Below are 21603 nucleotides of genomic sequence, written 5' to 3'. Positions count from 1 at the left end.
CAGTTCACCTTTCTGCAGTGCTTTTGCTGTATCCAGTAAGATTTTTTATGTTGTGCTTCATTTTAAATTATCTAAAATATTTTATAAATTCCAGTGTAATTATTTAATTAACCAGTTGGTTATTTAAAATATTATTAGTATATTATGTATATATTAGTATAGGTCTGTTTTTGTTTTTACTATTTGCTTGCAATGCATTTTCATTATTTACTTTCATTCTATGGAAGTTCTCGTATTTAAAGTGAGTGTATGATAGGCAGCATATAGTTGAATCCTCTCTTTTATATTCATTTTGCTGGTCTGTGTAAGTTGTAAACTTTCTTCCCATCAGTCTTATACACAGCCATTGCGATAAATTCTCAATTATTTGCAAAATCATCCTTTTCTGTTATGTGTCTACTAAGCAAAACCCACACTGCAGCACCCCCTGTGGACAGTGCACTTCCAGTTAGCCAGGCTACAGGCATCCTTCAAAGCATCCCAAGGTCCTTGTTTGGCATCCCAAGAACTATATACACATGTTGATTCTTTAAAAAGACCTGGATTCCAACTCAAATAAATCACATCACAATACTGCCAGAGACCATCCCATAAAATCCAAAATATTCCATTGTCTATTTTATGAGCTGTTCGAGGATCAAAGTTTAAATATTTTTGCAACTCCAGGGTCCAGTTATTTACATCATTTTCATTGTATGTGCCTTTCCAACGTAAATGACTCCAAGGATTTTTCAATTGGACAAATTGCAGCCGCTTGAACTCTCTAACATCCAGAACAGCATATCCATGTGTGGTAATGAGACCACACTTCTCTCCCTCAGCTTCAGTCATTGTGCACGTTGATGCAGTGCCGAGGACATCCCCTTTGTGAAACCTTTGATAAAGCGTTCTGAAAGAATTACCCTTACTGAAAATCTGAATGCATAGCAGTCCTTTCTGGTATCCACCCAGTCAGTGCATGAAGATAAATATTTGAATTGGATCCTGGGAAATCATATCCTCCCATGACTTTTATGTATGCTTTTTCTATGAGAGAAACCCATAATTCACTTTTGTTGTTAGAATAAGAACAGCAAATTCTCCTTCGTGATCACCTTTCTTGGGACACAATTGAGGTGTACGTGGTTTTACCATATACTTCCCACATGAATTGTGCTCTGACTCACCATGCTTATTCTGAAGGTAATCAACTTCTTATTAAATCTTCTTTCATAAACTGCACTGATAGCCAATGATGCCACAACGTAACACTCTGATACTATTGTCTGTTTTATGCTAAAACTGCACACAATATAAATCATTGCAGAATTGCTGAAGACGTCTTCTGGTCGTACCCATTCAGAAAATGTAGCTTTTCATGTAGGTGATAAAGCCACCTTGTCCCGTCTGTCAGAGGAAGGCGCTGGACAAGCAAAACGTTCCCTCAGATCAATACTCATGAAAGGGATGTATTCTATGCCATTTATCTTTATATGTTGCCCTGAGTGCTTCTATTTCTTCTGCCATATACCTCTGTCCTTGTGCATCATGATAGTGGACTTACAAATGGCCGAGGTCTTTCCAGGAACGGTCAGTTCCCAGGGGACAATGCGATTCTGTCAGAGGCGGCTTCGGTCTGACTCTCGCTGACTTTGTTCTGCGTGGTGTTTTTGTTTAAGGCTCACGAAGGCTGCCTCTCTGTCTAGTGCCTGTTGGGCCACCTGTTTCAGTTTATTTTGCAGAATTTTATCAACAGTTTCATAATCAGACAGAGATCTATGGCTTCCATATACAACTCTATGGCGTCTTCAACATTCCCCGTCCCGTCTTCATCAAAAGCTTGTGTAACAAGGAAATGGACTCGCTCCAAGTCCAGCTGATGTTTTGATTTCAAAGGATCAGCACTCTTTGAACTGCAGCATGTAAAGCCTGGATTCTTTCCAATCACTCATTTATTTCTCTTGACGATGTTCTAGGCTTGGTCCTGCCATCTCAGCATAAAACCAAGCTTGCTCAGCTTCCCTGTAGCAAAACACAGCCTCGGAGCAGCGGCCTTCGAGGTCGCGCTGCACCGCCAGCCTGGAGGACTGCACAGCGTCCCGCTCCAGCGCTGGGGCATCCACGGCGCCAAACCCGCGCGGCCGAGCGAGGACACGCGCGGGGAGGCCCCTCTCCGACGGCGGCGCGCCTGGGGCCGGGGCGAGGAGTGGGGGCGCCGGCGGGCGCGCACAGCTCACTGCCGGCGGCCGAGGGAGGACCGGGGCCTCCTGGGCTGGAACCTGTCACGGGCCGCGCCCTCAGCCCATCCGGCTCCCCAGCTGCAAGGCCGCCCCACTTCGCCGTCCCAGCATTCGCCCCTAAATTAATAGTTTTATTTTATATATCCTATAAGGTAATTAAAAGTGGAGTTCTCGATTTATTTTTTCCATTACCCAAATACATGACTGCTTTGGAATTTCCTTAAGGGTCTCACCCTGGTTTCTTTCAGAAGCCTTGGATTTCTGTTGCATTCCCCCTCCTGTAACCTCTTACTCAGAAGCTCCCACGGATTTGTACTTCTCTGCCTGGCTAATGCTCCATGACACCTGCCACTGCTGTCAGAGGCCTCCTAGCTGGAATCCAATCTACACCATTTCTTCCATCAGTATTTTGAGTAAGACGAAAGAGAAATCAACCCCCTTGGAAAGCCTCGGGCCAATCAGAGCCCAATTAGTTCACACTTCTGTCCCAGAGGATGAAGTGGACATTAAATGGTCTCTTTATGACCAAGCCACCCTGATCTTAGGGTGGGGTGGGGCAACCGCAAGTAAAACGCCACAGAATTTTCCCCCATTTTGAATAAGGCTTTTCCTTGGTTAGGTTAGCTTGTTTCCTGTAGCTTCTTAACTCGATTCTACAGTTCTTGTACAACTACGTTGGTCCATGTATTGTTTATTTGGTGTTTCTGTGGGCACTGAGGATGTGGACCTGCCTCCTACCCGTCTTTTTGATGTTGGATTTTAAGGGATGAAGGTGGTGACAGGTTATAATATACCTTAGGAATGCCTTCTTTTATATTGAGGCATCTCATTGGTTGTCCTCCTTTGCTTTTTTTACTCCCTTCCTATTAAACCTGACCAGATAAAATAAGATGATCTTTCATGTTTACATTGTCCCTATTTGTGTGAATTTTAAGGGCTATCTTGAGCTCACGGGAACTCCTGGCACTATCTTGGTCTATTTGGACTCAGAGATATGGACGTGTGGTATCAGACTGAGAGTGTAGGCATTTACCCTGTGTGGATGGTGAGCTCTGGGTGGGAGGCAGCCCAGTAGCTCAGAAGAGGCAGTCTTGTTCAGTGGCCATGCTGTTTGCTGGGCTGCGCATGTGGGCAGAGAGAGTGGCCATGTTATAGGATTGATTTTAAGTTATTCTCTGCCTGGATAGTGCATTCTGTTTTTGTTTTTTGAATTTCTCTGACTTGATGGTGGAAAGAAGTTACACTTATATGTGCATAAATATTAAGAGGTTTTGTGTCTGCATTGGACTAAATAGTAAAGGATATGCTTCCATCCCTGAATTCATATTAAATAGGATCGTAACAAAAATATAATGACAGCAGAGATGGTAATAGTCATCACTAAAGTTGATATTTATTGAGGGCTGGTTGCATGCCAGGCAATGTTGTGAGTTGCTAGCCTTTATAAACTTAATCAGTTTTCACAAATCACCCTCAGTGGTATGGGCTAGCCCAAGTCACAGTAGAAAGACAGCAATAAACTTCAGAGTAAAGAAAGCAAATAATAATTTCTGGTTATCCTATTCATGCAGAATAATCTCTGGTCTCCCAGCTCCACTTAGTCAAAACTGAATCATCTTGACTTTTATGTTATTGTAAATTTTTTTTACCTTTAACAAAGGAGTTATCATATATCATCCCTTAAAACTAGTTAAGGGGATTGAGTGTTCAAAAATCAACCTCCCTTTACTGTCTCTAGAATTAATCAATCTTGTTACAGTACAGCAAGATCGAGAGAGTGTCATGGTATTATTGAAATTCCTTTCTATGACCTTGCCCGCCATGTGCTCTTACTGGTTATAATGTTTATACTGTATTTGTGGACATTCAGAAATGGAATCTCCTATTTCCCTGGCCAGCCCATGTTCTTAAAATTTGTTTATTAAAAAAATGCAATATTTTACACAGAATATCCCCAGTGTCATATGCTTCCCCAGAAATGCTTACCTATTATGTACACAAAAATTAAACTATATGTCAGTTGGTGGTTAGTTATGTGGAGTCTAAATTTATATGCATAGTTTAAAGGCAAATAGAGTAAAATGGTACTTTCTTAAAAGCCAGATATAATGGTGACCTGGTTTTTTTTTTTTTTTACATGTAGTTTTTGAGCATTCTCCCAGTACTCAATTTTATTTCTGGAGCCTAGGGAACAGCTCTAACAAAGAATCACATGTGCCTAATTATGCACTAGAAACTAAGTTTTCCCAAAGGGTCTGCTGGAACGAGAATATGACTTTCCAACTTAATTAAGCAGCTCATTTATTCTGTGAAGTTAAAAGTCTTACATGAGATTGATAAATGAATCTACACATTTAAATTAATTTTCAAATGAACTTTTCATGGTAAATGATTGAAAGTTTATTGCCTGAGGCAAAACAAACAAAACAATAGTAATCTTACAAATGGTAGGTTAAAAATTCCTAAAATGTCTTTTAAATAGATTTGAAAACTTTTGTTTTTCACAGAATCTATTATTTTGCCTTTCTAAGGCATGCCACATTAAATAGCTTCATTATTAAGACTATGTCCTTTTGCCTCTGTAACTTTTGGATATTTATGATGAATAAATAGTATAATTTCATTACTTTTTTTGTCAAAAGAGGAATTTCTGTGACTCTCTAATTACTAACTCCAAGTGGTTAGGTAATCCTTCTTATATGTGATTTTGCAGTTCCATCTCCCATTTCTTTGTTAATTTTTTAAAGAACATAATCCTAGAAGAATGAACTATATAGCTCTTTATCTGAGACTATATGGCACAAAATAAATATTAAATGATTTACTTTACAAAATTGAAGATTATGATATTTCTACTTATCTAGTGGAAAATATGTTTTCAGGGAAATATATTTTTATTCAGCCCCCAAGACATGGCTTGGTGGAGGTGAAGAACTCTTTTTCGCAGTGACTATCTTTCAACTATCAAAAAGCTGTTAAGACTGCTGACTGCTCTGAAGTGAGTCAGCAGAAATTATAATGCTTTGACAGACTTATTGTGACATATTGAAATGAAAAACAACGCGGCTGGTCTTAAACATACTATGCATGAAATGTAATAGAACTCTACATAATCATTTAAGGAATGTATCCCTTCCTATTTAAAGGAATGTATTTTATTTTGAAGATTATGTATGTTCTCAATTGGGTCTATTTTTGGGATTGGTAGGCAATCGGACATTATCTAATGATTTTCCTCAAAAAGAATATCGAGGTATGCATTTGAAATGTATTGGTTTTATATCGGTATCTGAACAGTTATCACTCAGGGTCATGGAACCGTCTCAGGGCAGTACGGACAGAGTGGCTGGGACGGTGGCGGCGCCGAGAGCAGGGGCCAGAGAGCTGCAGCCGGTGAGCCTCCCTGAGGGCGCGGCATCCGGGCACTCGCGACGGCGCGAGCGGACAAGGCTGTTTCCTCCTTATTTAAACCTAAACATTTATGCTCAGCACACATTTTATACAACATTTTTGAAATGATGAAAGTACATGAAGTAGGTTAAGTATTTCATTAAATATAAGAATTTGGTGAGAATTTCTTGTAGTTCTATTAAAATAAAATATTTGTAAGTTGTATGGCTCCATATTAGTGCTGGCTATTATTAATTCTTCCATTTTTAAATCTACTTTATTACTGCCTGATAAAATAAAGGAGATAAGATATTTTCCATATCTTTGGCTTCTCTAGATTCCAACTTCTGAAAATGTGTTAACACCTTTAAGTATAATTTACAATAAATATTTTTAATAAAGCAGAATTTAAAATTGAAGGGATAGTTGGGGGTCAGAAATGAAAAAGATGTATAATATGTGATGTTAAGATCTGATACAGGCTTTATTATGATAAAAATCCAGTTTTAATTGCTTATTTGGTAGAGTGGTTTAAGTATAAATTTCTCACTTTCTAGAAGTTTATGAGTGTAAGATTAAAGTGGTTTTCAAATTATCATGGTGAGTAAAAGTGTTAATATTGCTTCCTACCTATCTGCCAAAGGTTCTGGTTTTGTTTTACAACAGACTTAAAGTGAATGCTACTCTCCGCACCTCAGGCCATTGAAGGTCCAAGGCGTTGCCTGAAGGACTGAGCTACCTTATCATTATCGTGACTTGGGATTGGACGGTGTAATTTTTGTAAGTCTGTTGATGAGCACAGTATCATAAAAGCTGTTTGTTCAGAATATATTTGTTTTATATTAACAGGAATCAGACCTCTCATCCGAAATTTCAGCTAAATCAGGGAAGGAACCTCAGATGCTGGAGGACATAAGAAGCGGGCACTGATTTCCTGCTTTTCAGAGGAGATGCAGGATGTCTTGTAGATGCTTCTGAACTTAACACTCATTTTCGTCTCTCGGGTAAACTCTTTCATGTGTAATAATATATTATAGGTGGCATAGCCTAAAACTGAGTTATTCAACCTTATGTAGACGCTTTTATAGCATTCTGTTTTAGTACTTAAATGGAGTACTATCTATGGAATCAGAGGTGGAAGAAAACTTGATTAGATATTTTTCTAAGGCTTAACCAAACACTTAACAATTCTGTACTTGTTGAAAAGAAAATAAGAAAATAAAACATATCTCTCACTCTGAACAGAAATTTAAAGTATTTTCAAACAGTCATGAATTTATTAGAACACCACGTGCGATTAATATGTCTGATCATCCAAAAAAAAGAGTCAGAGCTCAGGGGAAGTACTGGAGTGACCTCACATTCTCTGGAAGTTGTGTTTGGTGTAGGATTCTGATTAAGCCCTGACCATCCAGGGCTTCTGTCTGAAAGTTGCTGTGATATGATAGTTTTGTGTACTACTTAAGTTAGAAGGAGAATAAAAGGGAGTGTATAGTCTGGGTATTTAAACTGGCTGGAGAAATGGTATGGAGGCATATGCATTTATATCAGAAGGATAATGAAACCCTGAGCATGACTAAAAACCACATAAAAAAAAAACACAACCACACAATATCCAAAAGTCCAGTATGTTTTCATTTTGGATTCCTTTATTTCCAAGCACATAAACTTTCTCATTGGTTATGATCAATAGGACTTATAATTATACATGTGTGCATATCTACCTTTCTATCTACCTATATTCATGAAATCCACAGTTGTCCAGTTTCCATAGCTGCTTTTTGAATACATGCATATTATGTCAACAGGTTGGTAATATTTATTTACTTTTTGTGATTTTACTTTTCCTCTATTACTTATGCTTTTTAAAAGTTATTCCTTCATATTTCCTTTCCTTTTTATCATCTTATCAATGACTTAAGATTCTAAATTGTTTTTGTTACCACAGGGTAGAGGTCGGAGTGGAGTGTAAAATAGGTGTAAGGGATTTAAGAGGCAAAAGAATCTCAATCATAATATAAAATACCCCAGGGATAAAAATTACAGCACAAATAATATAGTCAATAATTCTGTAACATTTTTCTCTAATATGTTGGCAGACAGTGACTACATTAGTTGGAATGAGCATTTAATAATGTATATAACTCTCCAATCACATGCTGTATACTTGAAACCAATAAATATTGTGTATCAACTGTACTTCAATAAAAAAAGGAAAAAAAATATCATGCTTAACATATTGTACCAAAGAAGTATGGAATATTTAGAATTATTTTTTAAAGAAAAAATGACAAAAATAAAATTGTTAGTCTAAAAGTTATGAAAATGATCACATTTCACAACGTATCAAATGATTCAGTTTCAATAGACCTGCCATGTGTTACCTAAAGCTAGTGCTCATTTAGCTTTAATCTTTACACAGATTTTTTTGTGATAACTAATAAGATGTTTAATAAGGTAATTAATAAGTTAATTAGTAACATTTAAAAAATATAGATATAGCTTTAAATTGACCATTTCTCCTTTTCTCACCTGCTATTTTCTCTTTTATGCATTACATATATTTGTATTTTCCACTTGTTCAATCATGTCTAATTTAATATATTAAACAATTTCTCAAATTTGCTCCAAGAATTTTCTTCAAGTTCTTGTTAATGTTTGCAATTTTCTCCACATGATTTTTGAGGTATGAACACTAATGAATCAGCATCATATCCACACATTATGATGAAAATGAACATTCCAGGAGATTGGAATATGCTGCCAGTTTTCCTATTTTTATTTCTTAAAATACATTTCCATTTGTAATTTACTACTAATGTACCTTCATATAATTATTTGTTACATCACATAAACAGCATTATTCTCTGTATCCATGATATTCTTTCCTTCCTTCTTCACTATAATGCCAGTTTTCCCACTATTTTATAAATTTACCTCTGTATAGTCTCTGAGTTTGAATTTCTTTCTCTACTAGATTGACATTTTTCACATTTCTTTTTAGTTTGATCCTTTAATATCAGATATTAACTCAAATAATTACATCATGGTCTATATATCCTTGAAATTTAGATTGGATTTTCATTTATTTGTTTACCAAGAAGTACTGTCTAATGATATTTACTCTACCCAATAAGTAATAAGCTATATTGGTCATTGTATTTGATATATTTTAAAAACCCTAGTTTTTACTATAACTATATTGAATTACTATGTGTAGATGTCATAGAATATTTGTTATTGGTAGTATGAAGGTATTTCAGACTATTACAGAAATAATGGTAGTATATTGGAATGTTACTACATTTGTATGATTTATACATCAATTTATTGAACACATTTAGTAAGTTAATTTTTTTATTTTCAGTTCAAAAACAGTAAATATTTCAGTCAAAAACAATAACCACCCTTGTCTTTCTTAGTTATTGCCATTTTTATTCTGTCTTCTTTTTTAATGGTGTCAAAGTTGGCAAGCATTTATTTTAGTGATGTGGATGCATTTTTTATTTTGTTTTCTGAATTAAACAAATGTCTGTCATTATGTTATATTCTTGCATTTCATGTTCCAAATATAGGCACCTTTGTTTGGAGGAAGGTTTTGAGAGGATAAAATCATTTTAGAATATGTTAAATTATATAGTATTTTTCTTACTTGACTTACTCACGTTTTACATGTTAAAAAACAAGACTAAAGATTGATGCAGTTACAGTAGAAAACTATAATTTAATGATAAGTCATAGAATTCTACGTGTTTAAGTCTATCAAGATTTTATGCCTTTATTCAACTTTTATTTTTCAGTTGGTTGCTATGTTACGATACTTTGATATCAGTGTTGGCTGGTTTCTGTTGAAAATATTTTGAATTTTAATACTTTTACAATAAGGCTATTTAATACTTTCATGTTTGAACTAAGTGATTAATAATCATGTAATTTCCTATCTTGATTGAGGAGCAAGTGATAGCCTTTTATTCACTGCCATTCTTTTCATGTGTAGCTCATATTAAAATTCTCCTATCACTATAAAGGAACCCAGTCAAGTTCAAATAGAAAGTTTGGTTTCTTTGAGAAGGACATGGTTAAGCATCACTGATCTTGGTCCTGTAATTTTAGATCTGTCTGTCACTTTACAGGGAGAAATAGGATTTCCATTTGAATTAAAAATCCTTCTCCTGACCCATTTGCCAAACTCAATGTGGGTTTACAGATTGTCAGGGTTGATGAGGCTGCCTGTTTATACACACTTCTGTCCTGGTCTGGGTTAGTGCTCTGGGAGGCTCTTTCATTTTATCTTGAAAAATATAATTCTTTATTACTGATGTTTTTAGAAAAATCTACCATATTTTATGATTTCTGTTTTGCAGGCTACTATGCTGTTATTATTATTTATTTATACATAATTATTTTACTATTCTGACAGATTTTGCAGAAATTTCAGAAGGAAATTTTTTAAGTGGTGTGCTTGGGTGCTTGCCTACATAATGACACATTCATGAGATCTTCCAAGCTTCTCAGAAATGGTCCAAATTATTTCTCACCTGTGTACCCTTCTTGAAACATTTTCTCCAAGTTACTTAATGTTCTTATGATTGTCAGTATAACAGCCTATTATTAATGTATCTTTCTGTCTCAGTCTGCCTCATTTGCCTCATCTCTTCCACCTCCGTATGTGGGTCACGTGACAGTCATACATGGCCATAAAGAGAATGGATGCAGTTTTAGAAGGAAACACTCGCCCTCATTCACCTGTAGGGTTTCTGAGGGTATGATTGTGCTGGACCCATAGCAGATGCATGCTGAATGCTGAGAGGGCTGGTTTTCAGTACTTTTGGAAGAAGGGGTCTATAATTAATGACACATCACTTGCTTTGGAAATATAAAAAGAACAGGATTCATGTCAGAAGAAAAGGAGAACAAACTGTGTTAGCTTAGAATCAACCAGTTTTAACAAGCTACTTGAGTCAAAGTTAAAATAGTCTGTTTTAATTTATAAGCTATTCCTACGGTCTAGTGTACCATTTTTCCTAAATTGCTAAAATCTCATCTACACTATCAAGAATAAATAATGTTAGCTAATTACTTCAAAGAACTGTAGTATCATTTAGACTCAATTACTAATTTACTGCTTATTCCAAATTACCAACCATAAAATTCAAAATTAGAAAATGCAGTAAAGAGACATTTAAAAATATTACACCTTGCTTAACATTTTTTCCTGCTAAGTTGACCATTTATATGTGTTAAGTGAGTGCGAGAATTCTTCTTAATTAGGAAACATGATTCCAGTCTATTATCCTGAAGACTTACAGATAAGGGAAATAATTTATATGTGCAAATCATCTCATTGCTTCATATCCCTTTTAGTTTTAAATATTTTTCTGCAATTTGTAAAAATCATATTTTCCTTTTGCCAATTGCCAAAGAAGATACAATTCAAATTCACATATATTTTCTTTATTAAATGGAGAGCGATATACTGACCAAAGGTAATTCAATAAAATATTATTGCTTTTAATAATAATCATTTTGTTTTCTCTTAAAGGACACTGAGGTTACATGGAATTTTCAGCTATTTTCAGCTTTGATATTTCTGTCTAAGCCATGAACATACCAGGAAATGAAGTGTTGAAGCAGATTTTATACCCCTTGGTCTTTTCCGCTACAGTCAGTTGGACACTGTCCTCTTTGTTGCCATTTCCACTCTCTTTTCAGTGGCCCTGGTGGGGAACATCCTGCTGATCCTTCTCATCCAGCTGGACGCCAGGCCCCATGCTCCGATGTACTTTCTGCTCAGCCAGCTCCCCCTCGTGGACGTAATGACCGTCTCCACCACTGTGCCCCGGATGGCAGCTGACTTTCTGACAAAGAGTCAGGCCATCACCTTTATAGGCTGCAGGACCCAAACTTTTGTGTTCTTGGCCCTTAGAGGGACTGAGGCCCTTCTCCTCGGCTTCATGTCTTATGATCGCTATGTAGCCGTCTGTCATCCTTTACGGCACTGTGTTCTCATGAGAAGGAAGATCTGTAGATTCACTGTCACGTGCACGTGGGCCAGTGGTTCCGTCACTGCTTTAATACACACGTTGTACGTGTTTCAGCTCCCATTCTGTGAATCGCGGCTGATTATCCACATTTTCTGTGAAGTTCCGTCCCTGTTGCCGCTGGTGTGCCAGGACACTTCCCAGTATGAGCACGTGGTCCTCCTGACGGTCCTCATTATTCTGCTGGTACCATTAGTGGCCATCTAGTGTCTTACGCCCGCACCCTCACTGTGATGCTCCAGATGAGCTCAGGCAGAGGACAGATGAAAGCCATCTCCACTTGCTCCTCTCACCTGATGGTGGCCAGTCTCTTCTACGTGACAGGCCTCTCCACCTATACAAGGCCGCATTCCTTGTATTCCCCTGAACAGGATAAGGCAGTAGCTGTGTTTTACACCATTGTCACCCCTCTTCTGAACCCATATATATATATACAGCCTGAGGAATAAAGAAGTCATTGAGGCTGTGAAGAGATTGTTGGTAGGACGGATATTTGCAAAGGAAATGCAACCACAGGAAACCCAACTGGCAGATGATGAACAACATAACAAGCTTTTGCCTGCAATGCTGTTTTAGAATATGTAAACCCTAAGAAATATTTAAGAAAAACATAAATCGACAAATGTCTTGAGTCCTCCTGTATTCCTTATGCCTCTTTGGGATGATCTATGCCTGGCATTGTATAATGCAATAATTCTATTTACCTTGTCATGTATGATCAGGTGTTTTACTGTGCTGAAACATGCTATTATTGGAAGTAGCATTTACCATTATCTTGCTTTTTATGATTTAACTCACTGCAGAGTGGAGTAACAATGCAGAACAGTTGTCAGACATCTAGTATGTCTGTGTATCTAGCCATCATGGTTTGCTCATAATTGTTTTATAGTGAAGAGAATATTGTATTACTTAGGATGTGCACTGTGAAGACTAATATAGATGGAAAGGAACATTTGCTGATGTATAGAAATGGACACTGGTGTTAGAGCAGACAGGAGGCTGTGTTTTTCTCCTTTTCATATGAAATGTAAACATGAGATGAGAGGAAATTCCTCAATATGATCTCATGGCCTAATCAACTCATTTCTGTGTATGTATCCCACTCTTGTAACTAATTTTTCCTCAAAGTAAATACAGTATATTTACAACATTGTGTTGAAGGTTGCCAAAATATGAAATTGCTTGGTGGATCCTCACATCTTTGGCTACCCCTAAATTTGAGTCATCTGTAAGGTCTCCACTTACTTTTACACCTCCAATAATACTGTCCCTGGTGCTACTGATTCCACCTGCACTCACTGTCTCTCTTGCCTTAGACTTAGACACACTGCTTCCTGAATGCAACACACCCATGGGTACCTCTGTGATTATATCAAAATGGTCTAATTGTTCATCTCTTTCTTGGTGGACTTCTTTTTTTGTTTTGATTTTATTTATTTATTATTTATCTTTATTGAAGTATAGTTGGTATACAATATTATATTGGTTTCAAGTATACAGCATAGTTATTGAACAGTAATCTACATTATTAAATACTCACCCCTAGTGCAGTTTCTGTCAACATGTAAAGATATTACAGAACTATTGGTATGCTCTGCTTTCATCCCTGTGACTGATTTATATTATGACTGAGACTTAGGACTTCATAGACCCAGTAACTCCGCTTATAGGGTTTTATCTGAAGAAAACAAAATCTCTGGTTTGAAAAGATGTACTCACCTCTATGTTTATTAACACATTATCTGCAAGAGCCAAGCTATGGAAGCAACCCAAGTGTCTGTCAATATATGATGGATAAATAAAATGTGGTACATCTGTACAATGGGATTACTATACATCTATGTATTTAAGAAGTTTAATGTTCTTGTTACTTTAAAAGTCATAAGTTTCTATAGTACTTGTTAATCAGCAATTTTTTATGAATGAATGAATTATGAGTATTCAGTTTACCTGAAAATTAAGAGAATTTTAAGGCAAAACCTGAACTGGAATACAGCTCTGAAATATTGAAATTGAAATCTTTGTTTTCAGTTTATTCTACATCATGATAACAGTGTGTGGCTTTTTAGCTTCTTTGATCAAATGCCACAATTCACATTGTTCTGGATTTTAAAGGACAAATCATTTTATCTCTAATGGAAACTATCTGAAATATTGACTCAATTGTTCATTTGCTTCATGTCATATTTGCTTAAATTAACTTTTTACATTTGATTGAGTACAGCAGCATGATGGTTTATATTTGTATTTCTTGTTTGTGTGACTCCAAAGAATTGCCATCTGGAGGTAATTTGACCTCCTAAATCTCTCTCAGTCCAATATTTTTATTCAGATGCGCATGCGTGGGACCTAGAGTGTTTCCCAGGTAGAAGAAATATATGGATTTGCCCTTTGTGGGGTGATTTGCCCTTTGTGGGGTGATGAATCAGGTAGGAGGAGGTCAACTCTTAATAACAGCCATGTGGCTGGATGGGCTAAACACTGGGCAGAGTTGTGGCTTTATTACAGGGTGGTTATGTCATTATCTGTTGGGATAATCTGCTCTTTTTGTTTTTTTGTGTTTTTTTGCTTCAGAGTCTTTACTAGAAGTAAGACACTATTGAATGTGGATAAATGTGAAGGTTTTGTGTCCAGATTGCAGGAAAGTAATGGATGTGCCTTAATTCCTGAATCCATCTTAGTTGACATAGAATGATAATCCATAATATATAAAGAGCTCAGAAGCCTCAACACCAAAACAAAGCAAAAAATGTAGCCCAAGGGGCAGAGGACCTGAATAGATGTTTTTTCAAAGAAGACACACAGATGGGCAACAGGCACATGAATAAATGCTCCGCATCGCTAATCATCAGGGAAATGCAAATTAAAATCACAATGAGATATCACCTCACCCCAGTAAGGATGGCCAACATCCAAAAGACAGAAATAACAAGTGTTGGTGAGGATGTAGATAAAAGGGAACCTCCTACACTATTGGAGGTAATGTAAGTAATGCAGCCAATGTGGAGAGCAGTATGGAGGTTCCTCTGAAAACTAAAAATAGAAATACCATACAATCCAGTAACTCCATTTCTAGGAATTTACCCAAAGAAAACAAAATCTCTTATTTGAAAAGATATATGCACCCCTATGTTTATTATCACATTATTTACAATAGCCAAGATACAGAAGCAACCTGAGTATCTGTCCATAGAAGAATGGATAAAGAAAATGTGATACATATGTACAATGGGATATTCAGCTACAAAAAGAAATCCTTCCAATTTTGACATCATGGATAGACCTAGAGGGTATTATGCTACGTGAAATAAACCAGGTGAAGAAAGACAAATACCAAATAATTTCACTTGTATGTGGAATCTAAAAATAAAACAAAACAAAATGAACAAAACAGCATTAGACTCATAGACACTGAGAAGTGACTGGTGGTTACCATGGGGATGGTTGGGGTGTGTGGGTAAAATAGGTGAATGATATAGAGGCACAAAAATCAGAATCAGAATATAAATTAGTCACAGGAATGAAAGTATAGCATAAAAATACAATCAATAGTTTTGTTCAACATGAGAGATGTTGACAGATAGCAACTAAAGTAGTTGAGGTTAGGATTTAATAATGTGTATAGTTGTTAAATCATTATACTATATACTGGAAACTAATATAATACTGTGTATCAACTATACTTGATTAAAAATATTAAAAAAATAATAACTCCAATAAAAACAATGATCATTACTAAAACTAGTACTTATTGAATGCTTGTTATGTGACAGGGAACACTGTGAGTTGATTACCTGAATTAACTAATTTTTTTATTGACCTTTGTAATTGGTGTTATCATGGGTCCTGATAGAAAATAAGTACTAAATCTCTGCATATATAAACAAATGTTAAGTTCCTGTTTCTCTCACTTGGGCAGTGTGCTGCCCTCCTCAGTTCCACCCCACTATTGGAATCCAGTTATACCCCCAGGGCTCACTGTGTGGTACCTAAGGACACACCACCATTTTTATACCACAGCATTTGAGATTGAATTTTCTCATAACCTTCCCAAGAAAATTTCTGTTGTTACCTGTTACTCTTAAAAGTGTCTTTCTCACACAATGTCAACTGAAAATAACAAAATGTGAATTGAGGAACACTTCTAAAAGTTATTCAAAAATAAATCAGAAGGAGCTATGAAGCTCAAGAAATTTAAAGTTAAAGGCCTCTCACTTGCAAAGGCCCTTTCCAATGTTGCCTATGTCAATACTGTACTTGTATTTTTTATTGCTTTTCTTAAGGAGATCACCCTAAACTGCAAGATTCAGGGTTCCCAGAACTTGCATTTTCCCTTTACTAGTCCAGAAAGTTTTACACCAGTGATTCGATTTGAGGCAAGTATTACCCATCAGAGGACTTAATTTTTTACTTAAGTAAGATACTTATATTCTAATATTTCCATCTGAGAGTTAAATCAATGATTGTCTGCTCAAGAGAGTTGTCTCTCTGAGGAAATTGTTTAAGGCGTTTTACAGGAAAGTGATAAAACATACAGTAAATATAACCTACATCATCTCACCACCCAAGTTTTTGAGCATATATATGTTATAAATATGTATGTGTAAATAATTAAATATATACACATATAAATATGCAATAATTTAAAATATATTTTAATATACATATTTTGTAATATGTGAATATATATATTTTTACTGTGTAATATTATAGAACATACATTTATTTTATAAAAAATATATATTTTGCCTTAGTAAAGTGTTTCTTTTATGTCATCTTATGGAATTATTTAGATTGACATTTTAAAATTTATCCTCTCTCTAAATTTACCAGGTTAAATAAATCCCATAAGTATTGAATAACAGTAAGTGAATGCCCTGTCCTTATCTAACTTCCTCCCTATGATCCAGGCCACAATGAACCCTGATAGGTTACAACATTTATTGTATGTGCAGATTTTCAGAAACGTGTCTCCTACTTCCATGATTGTGTTAATCTTACAGTTTTTTAGGAAAAAGTTAATTGCATTATTTAGAAAATAACATATCCTAAGTCACACAATTCCCTCAAATCATCCTTTTGTTCAAAAAACATTAAAGTATATATCAACCGGTTATTATTTTCTAGAATATAGTTTAAATACACATTTTAAAGGTGAAGTAGAATTAAGTAACACTTTTGTAAAACCTATCTGTTAAAAGATATCTCATTAGTTTTCATTTGGACAAATATTTTGAGCATTTAACCTGAACTCAAATGTTTTTTGTTTGTTTATTTTTAGTGCAGACAACAATCTGAGAAAAAAAATCATCTGCAATGTAGACACTGCATTTAATTTTGGTCTAGAGTCTGGGGACTCCCTGAAGGCCTTTGCAAACAACATACGGGGTTCGGCTGTGATTCCGCAGGCAACCCATTTAAACTGAAATGTTCAAAGTCTTGCATAAGATTAAGAAAAATGAACTTTTTTTCTATTTTCTATTTCCTACTGTCTTTTTCATAATAAATGCTTATTGTATGAGACCAAAAATAGTAATCACCACTCAAAGTCATAATTTGGTGTCAGCTCCTTAAGTGTATTTCAAATGATAGATTGCAAAAAGTTCTCTTTTCCAATCTATTTTTCTGCCTCTTTGCATTAGTGACACATTAGCTTAATTATTAATAATGTATGTGGCTCTTCCTATGCAGTTCTGTGAGATACATCATCTTCAAATAACACAATTTTAGAAAAGAATATCAAAGAAGAAATTGCTGTAATGATCTAACTGCTACCTCTGCGCGGATTGCAGGGAATCATTCTAACAACTATTTCTGAGATGTGTCTCCGGACAGTCCTCATTATTCTGCTGGTACCATTCGTGGCCATCTAGCGTCTTACGCCCGCATCCTCACTGTGGTGCTCCAGATGAGCTCAGGCAGAGGACAGACGAATGTCATCTCCACTTGCTCCTCTCACCTGATGGTGGCCAGTCCCTTCTATGTGACAGGACTCTCCACCTATACAAGGCCGCACCCTTTGGATTCCCCTGAACAGTAGCTGTGTTTTACACCATTATCACCCCTCTTCTGAACCCCTTTCTCTGCAGCCTGAGGAATGAAGTGGTTATTGGGGACTTGAGGAGACTGTTGGCATTGTATATTTGTACAAAAAATGTGACTTTTCGAACCCCTTATCGACTATAGTGAATAACATACAACACTTTGCCTAGAATATGCTGGTCAGTAATATCTAAACCCTAAAAAAATAAATGTTGATGGGTGATCTGTGCTTGGCACTTTATGATGCAATAATTCTTTTCCTTTAATTTTCATGTATGGCCATATGTTCATTGTATTTGAAACAATATGTACCATTCTCCTGCCTCTTATAACTTAACTCCCTGCAGAGTGGAGTAAGTATGTAGGGAAGCTGGTCAGATATCTAGTATGTCAATGTATCTAGCCACTGTAATTTGCTCATAATTGTTTTATAGTGAAGAGAATATTTTATTAATTTGCATGTGTACCATTATGCCTAAAAAGTCGGATGGAAAAGAATATGTGCTGAGGTACATAAATAGGTAGGCGTGTCATGTCAGAGAGGAGACCATCTACAGGAGCCATCACATGAACAGATTATTTCCACAGAATCACCTCTAATTAAGGAGGCTTTTTATTGTTATTTGGTAGGTTTTGCTCTGTTTTTTTTCATGATAAACAAAATTATGAGATCAGAATAAATGGCTTCATAATATAAGGATTGCTGTACCTTAGTAAACTTATTTCTCTATATGTACCCCACTGCAGTAACTTATATTTCCTCTAAATAAATACAAAATATTTACAATGTTCACTTGAGGGATGCCAAAATATAAATATGTTTGGCATATCCTCAAATCTTTGCCTAAATCAAAATTTGACTATATGTACCATATCTTCTTTATCCATTCATCTACTGGTGGAAACCTAGGATGTTTCCATTTCTTGGCTATTGTAAATAATGATGTGATAAACATAGAGGTGCATATGTCTTTTTCAAAGTGGACTGCTGCATTCTTAGGGTAAATTCCTAGGAGTGGAAATCCTGGGTCAAATGGTATTTATATTTTTAGTTTTTTGAGGAACCTCCATACTGCTTTCCATAAAGGTTGAACTAATTTACACTCCCACCAGCTGCGTAGTAGGGTTCCACTTTCTGCACATCCTCACCAACATTTGTTGTTTGTCTTTTGAATGTTGGCCATCCTAAATGGTGTGAGGTGATATCTCATTGTGGTTTTAATTAGCATTTCTCTGTTGACTAGCAATGTGGAACATCTTTTCATGTGCCTGTTGGCCATCTGAATTTCTTCCTTGAAGAAGTGTCTGTTCAGCTCCTCCACCCATTCTTTAATTCAGTTATTTGCTTTTTGTTTGTGGAGATGCATAAGCTCTTTATATAATTTGGATGTGAACCCCTTACTGGATATGTCATTTATGAATATATTCTCCCATACTGTAGGATGTCTTTTTGTTCTACTGATGGTGTCCTTTGCTGTACAGAAGCTTTTTACTTTGATATAATCCCACTTGTTCCTTTTTGCTTTTGTTTCCCTTGCCTGTGGAGATATGTTCATGAAGAAGTTGCTCATGTTTATATTCAAGAGAGTTTTGCCTATATTTTCTTCTAAGAGTTTTATGGTTTCATTACTTACATTCTGGTCTTTGATCCATTATGAGTTTACTTTTATGTATGAGGTTAGACAGTATTCCAGTTTCATTTTCTTACATATAGCTGTCCAGTTTGGCAACACCAGCTGTTGAAGAGGCTGTCATTTCCCCATTGCATATCCATGGCTCCTTTATGGTATATTAATTGACCACATATGTTTGGGTTAATATCTGGAGTCTCTATTCTGTTCCACTGATCTATGGGTCTGTTCTTGTACCAGAACCAAATTGTCTTGATTACTGTGGCTTTGTAGTAGAGCTTGAAGTTGGGGAGTGAGATCCCCCTGCTTTATTCTTCCTTCTCAGGATTGCTTTGGCTATTTGGGATCTTTTGCAGTTCCATATGAATTTTATTTTTTTTTACGTTTTTTTTTTTTTTAATTGAAGGGTAGTTGACAACAGTATTGCATTACATTAGTTTCAGGTGTACAACACAGTGATTCAACATTTATATACATGATAATTCTAGGTACCAGGTATCACCATACCAAGTTGTTACAATATTTTGACTATATTCCTTATGCTATACATTACATCCCGGTTACTTATTTATTTTACAATTGGAAGTGTGTTTATATAAATATATATATATATATATATATATATTTTGTGAGGGCATCTCTCATACTTATTGATCAAATAGTTGTTAACCACAATAAATTTCTGTATAGGGGGGTCAATACTCAATGCACAATCATTAATCCACCCCAAGCCTAATTTTCGTCAGTCTCCAATCTTCTGATGCATAACGAACAAATTCTTACATGGAGTACAAATTCTTACATAGTGAATAAGTTACATGGTGAACAGTGCAAGGGCAGTCATCACAGAAGCTTTCGGTTTTGTTAATGCATTATGTACTATACACAGTCAGTTCAAATATGAATATTCATTTGATTTTTAACTTGATTTATATGTGGATACCACATTTCTCTATTATTATTATTTTTAATAAAATGCTGAAGTGGTAGGTAGACACGAGATAAAGGTAGAAAACAGAGTTTAGTGTTGTAAGAGAGCAAATGTAGATGATCAGGTGTGTGCCTGTAGACTATGTGTTAATCTGAGCTAGACGAGGGCAATAAACATCCATATATGCAGAAGATTTCTCTCAGAACATGAGGGGGGAGGTTCTAAGCCTCACCTCTGCTGCTCCCCATTTTCTCACCAGATGGCCCCCTGCGACTGTGCCTGTCTTAGGTTGTTCCTCCCTTGAGGAATCTTACCCGTCTCTGGCTAACCAGTCATCTTCCGGGGCCAGACAGGGAAATGTTAAGTTGGTAAGTGAGAGAGAAGCCTTATTGTTTGAAAAGGTTAGCTTTTTACTTCTTTGCATATTTATGCCCTGTGGCTTCTATGCTTAGCATTTGTCTTGAGGTGCCTTTACCACTTGGAAGAATTATGATACTCGGTAAATTCGACATGTGGCACGAGTTCTATTTAAAGGTTGTAATTAGGTAGGAAGAAGAAAAGCTATAGGAGTAGCAGGCAGAAGAAAACCTGGGAAGATTGATTATTTCTTTGACATATCTTCTTGTAGAGTAACTTCAGCATGGATAGGTTTTAAACTACTAATTAAATTGTGCACACAGATTAACATAATAGGAATATAGTTACCTAACCAAAGCATACCTGTAATTACCAGCCATCTCCAGTGAAACCAAGAAAACCAGTTAGGCACCTTAGGCATTTGTGAAAAATTATCTATGATATGGTGGATATTGTCCGACTGAACTTAAACAGTCTGAGAGAATTCAGATAAACTAGAACAACCCATTCCTGGGGACTGTTCATATCCCGTATGTTCTTTTAACGATAAATAGTCTGTGGTTGTAAGATTTTGGAGCGCTACAATTTGCACTTCTCCTAATTCTTGGTTGAGTTCCAACAGTATAGATCCAGTCCAATTTTTGTTTTACTGTATGCACAGGCCAGCTTAGATATCTCCGTCATCATTCCCATGGCAAGTCCAGGAACTGGTGGGATGAGTGCATCTACACCTGTGACAGTGCGTGGATCTTTGTTGGAGTTTTTTTTTTTTTGCTGATCATCTTCTGTCATGAGTCTTCCCGAGAGTGCTGATGTTGGAAGTTCTTTTTCATATCGTATCTTAGTTCATTTTCTGGGTAGCCAAATTAGGCTTTGATCCTCTGTATAAACACAAACAGACCCTTTGCCTACACTTTTATATGCCCTTTATATCATTGTGTAGAACTCATTAGAGGTCACCACATAGGAACTGCTTTTTTTTTTTTTTTTAA

At 36.1% G+C, this 21603-nt stretch overlaps 2 pseudogenes; one reads left to right on the top strand and one right to left on the bottom strand.

Annotated features, from left to right (window-relative positions):
• Positions 1–287: 287 nt before the first annotated feature.
• Positions 288–2489, bottom strand: LOC130680190 (calpain-7-like; annotated as a pseudogene).
• A 2985-nt stretch (positions 2490–5474) lies between these two features.
• LOC130680189 (olfactory receptor 2AK2-like) lies at positions 5475–12226 on the top strand (annotated as a pseudogene).
• The last annotated feature ends 9377 nt before the right edge of the window (positions 12227–21603 follow it).

Source organism: Manis pentadactyla, chromosome 13 (genome assembly GCF_030020395.1).
Source record: "Manis pentadactyla isolate mManPen7 chromosome 13, mManPen7.hap1, whole genome shotgun sequence".
Classification (NCBI taxonomy): domain Eukaryota; kingdom Metazoa; phylum Chordata; class Mammalia; order Pholidota; family Manidae; genus Manis; species Manis pentadactyla.
This window is presented reverse-complemented; position numbering and strand designations above follow the sequence as displayed.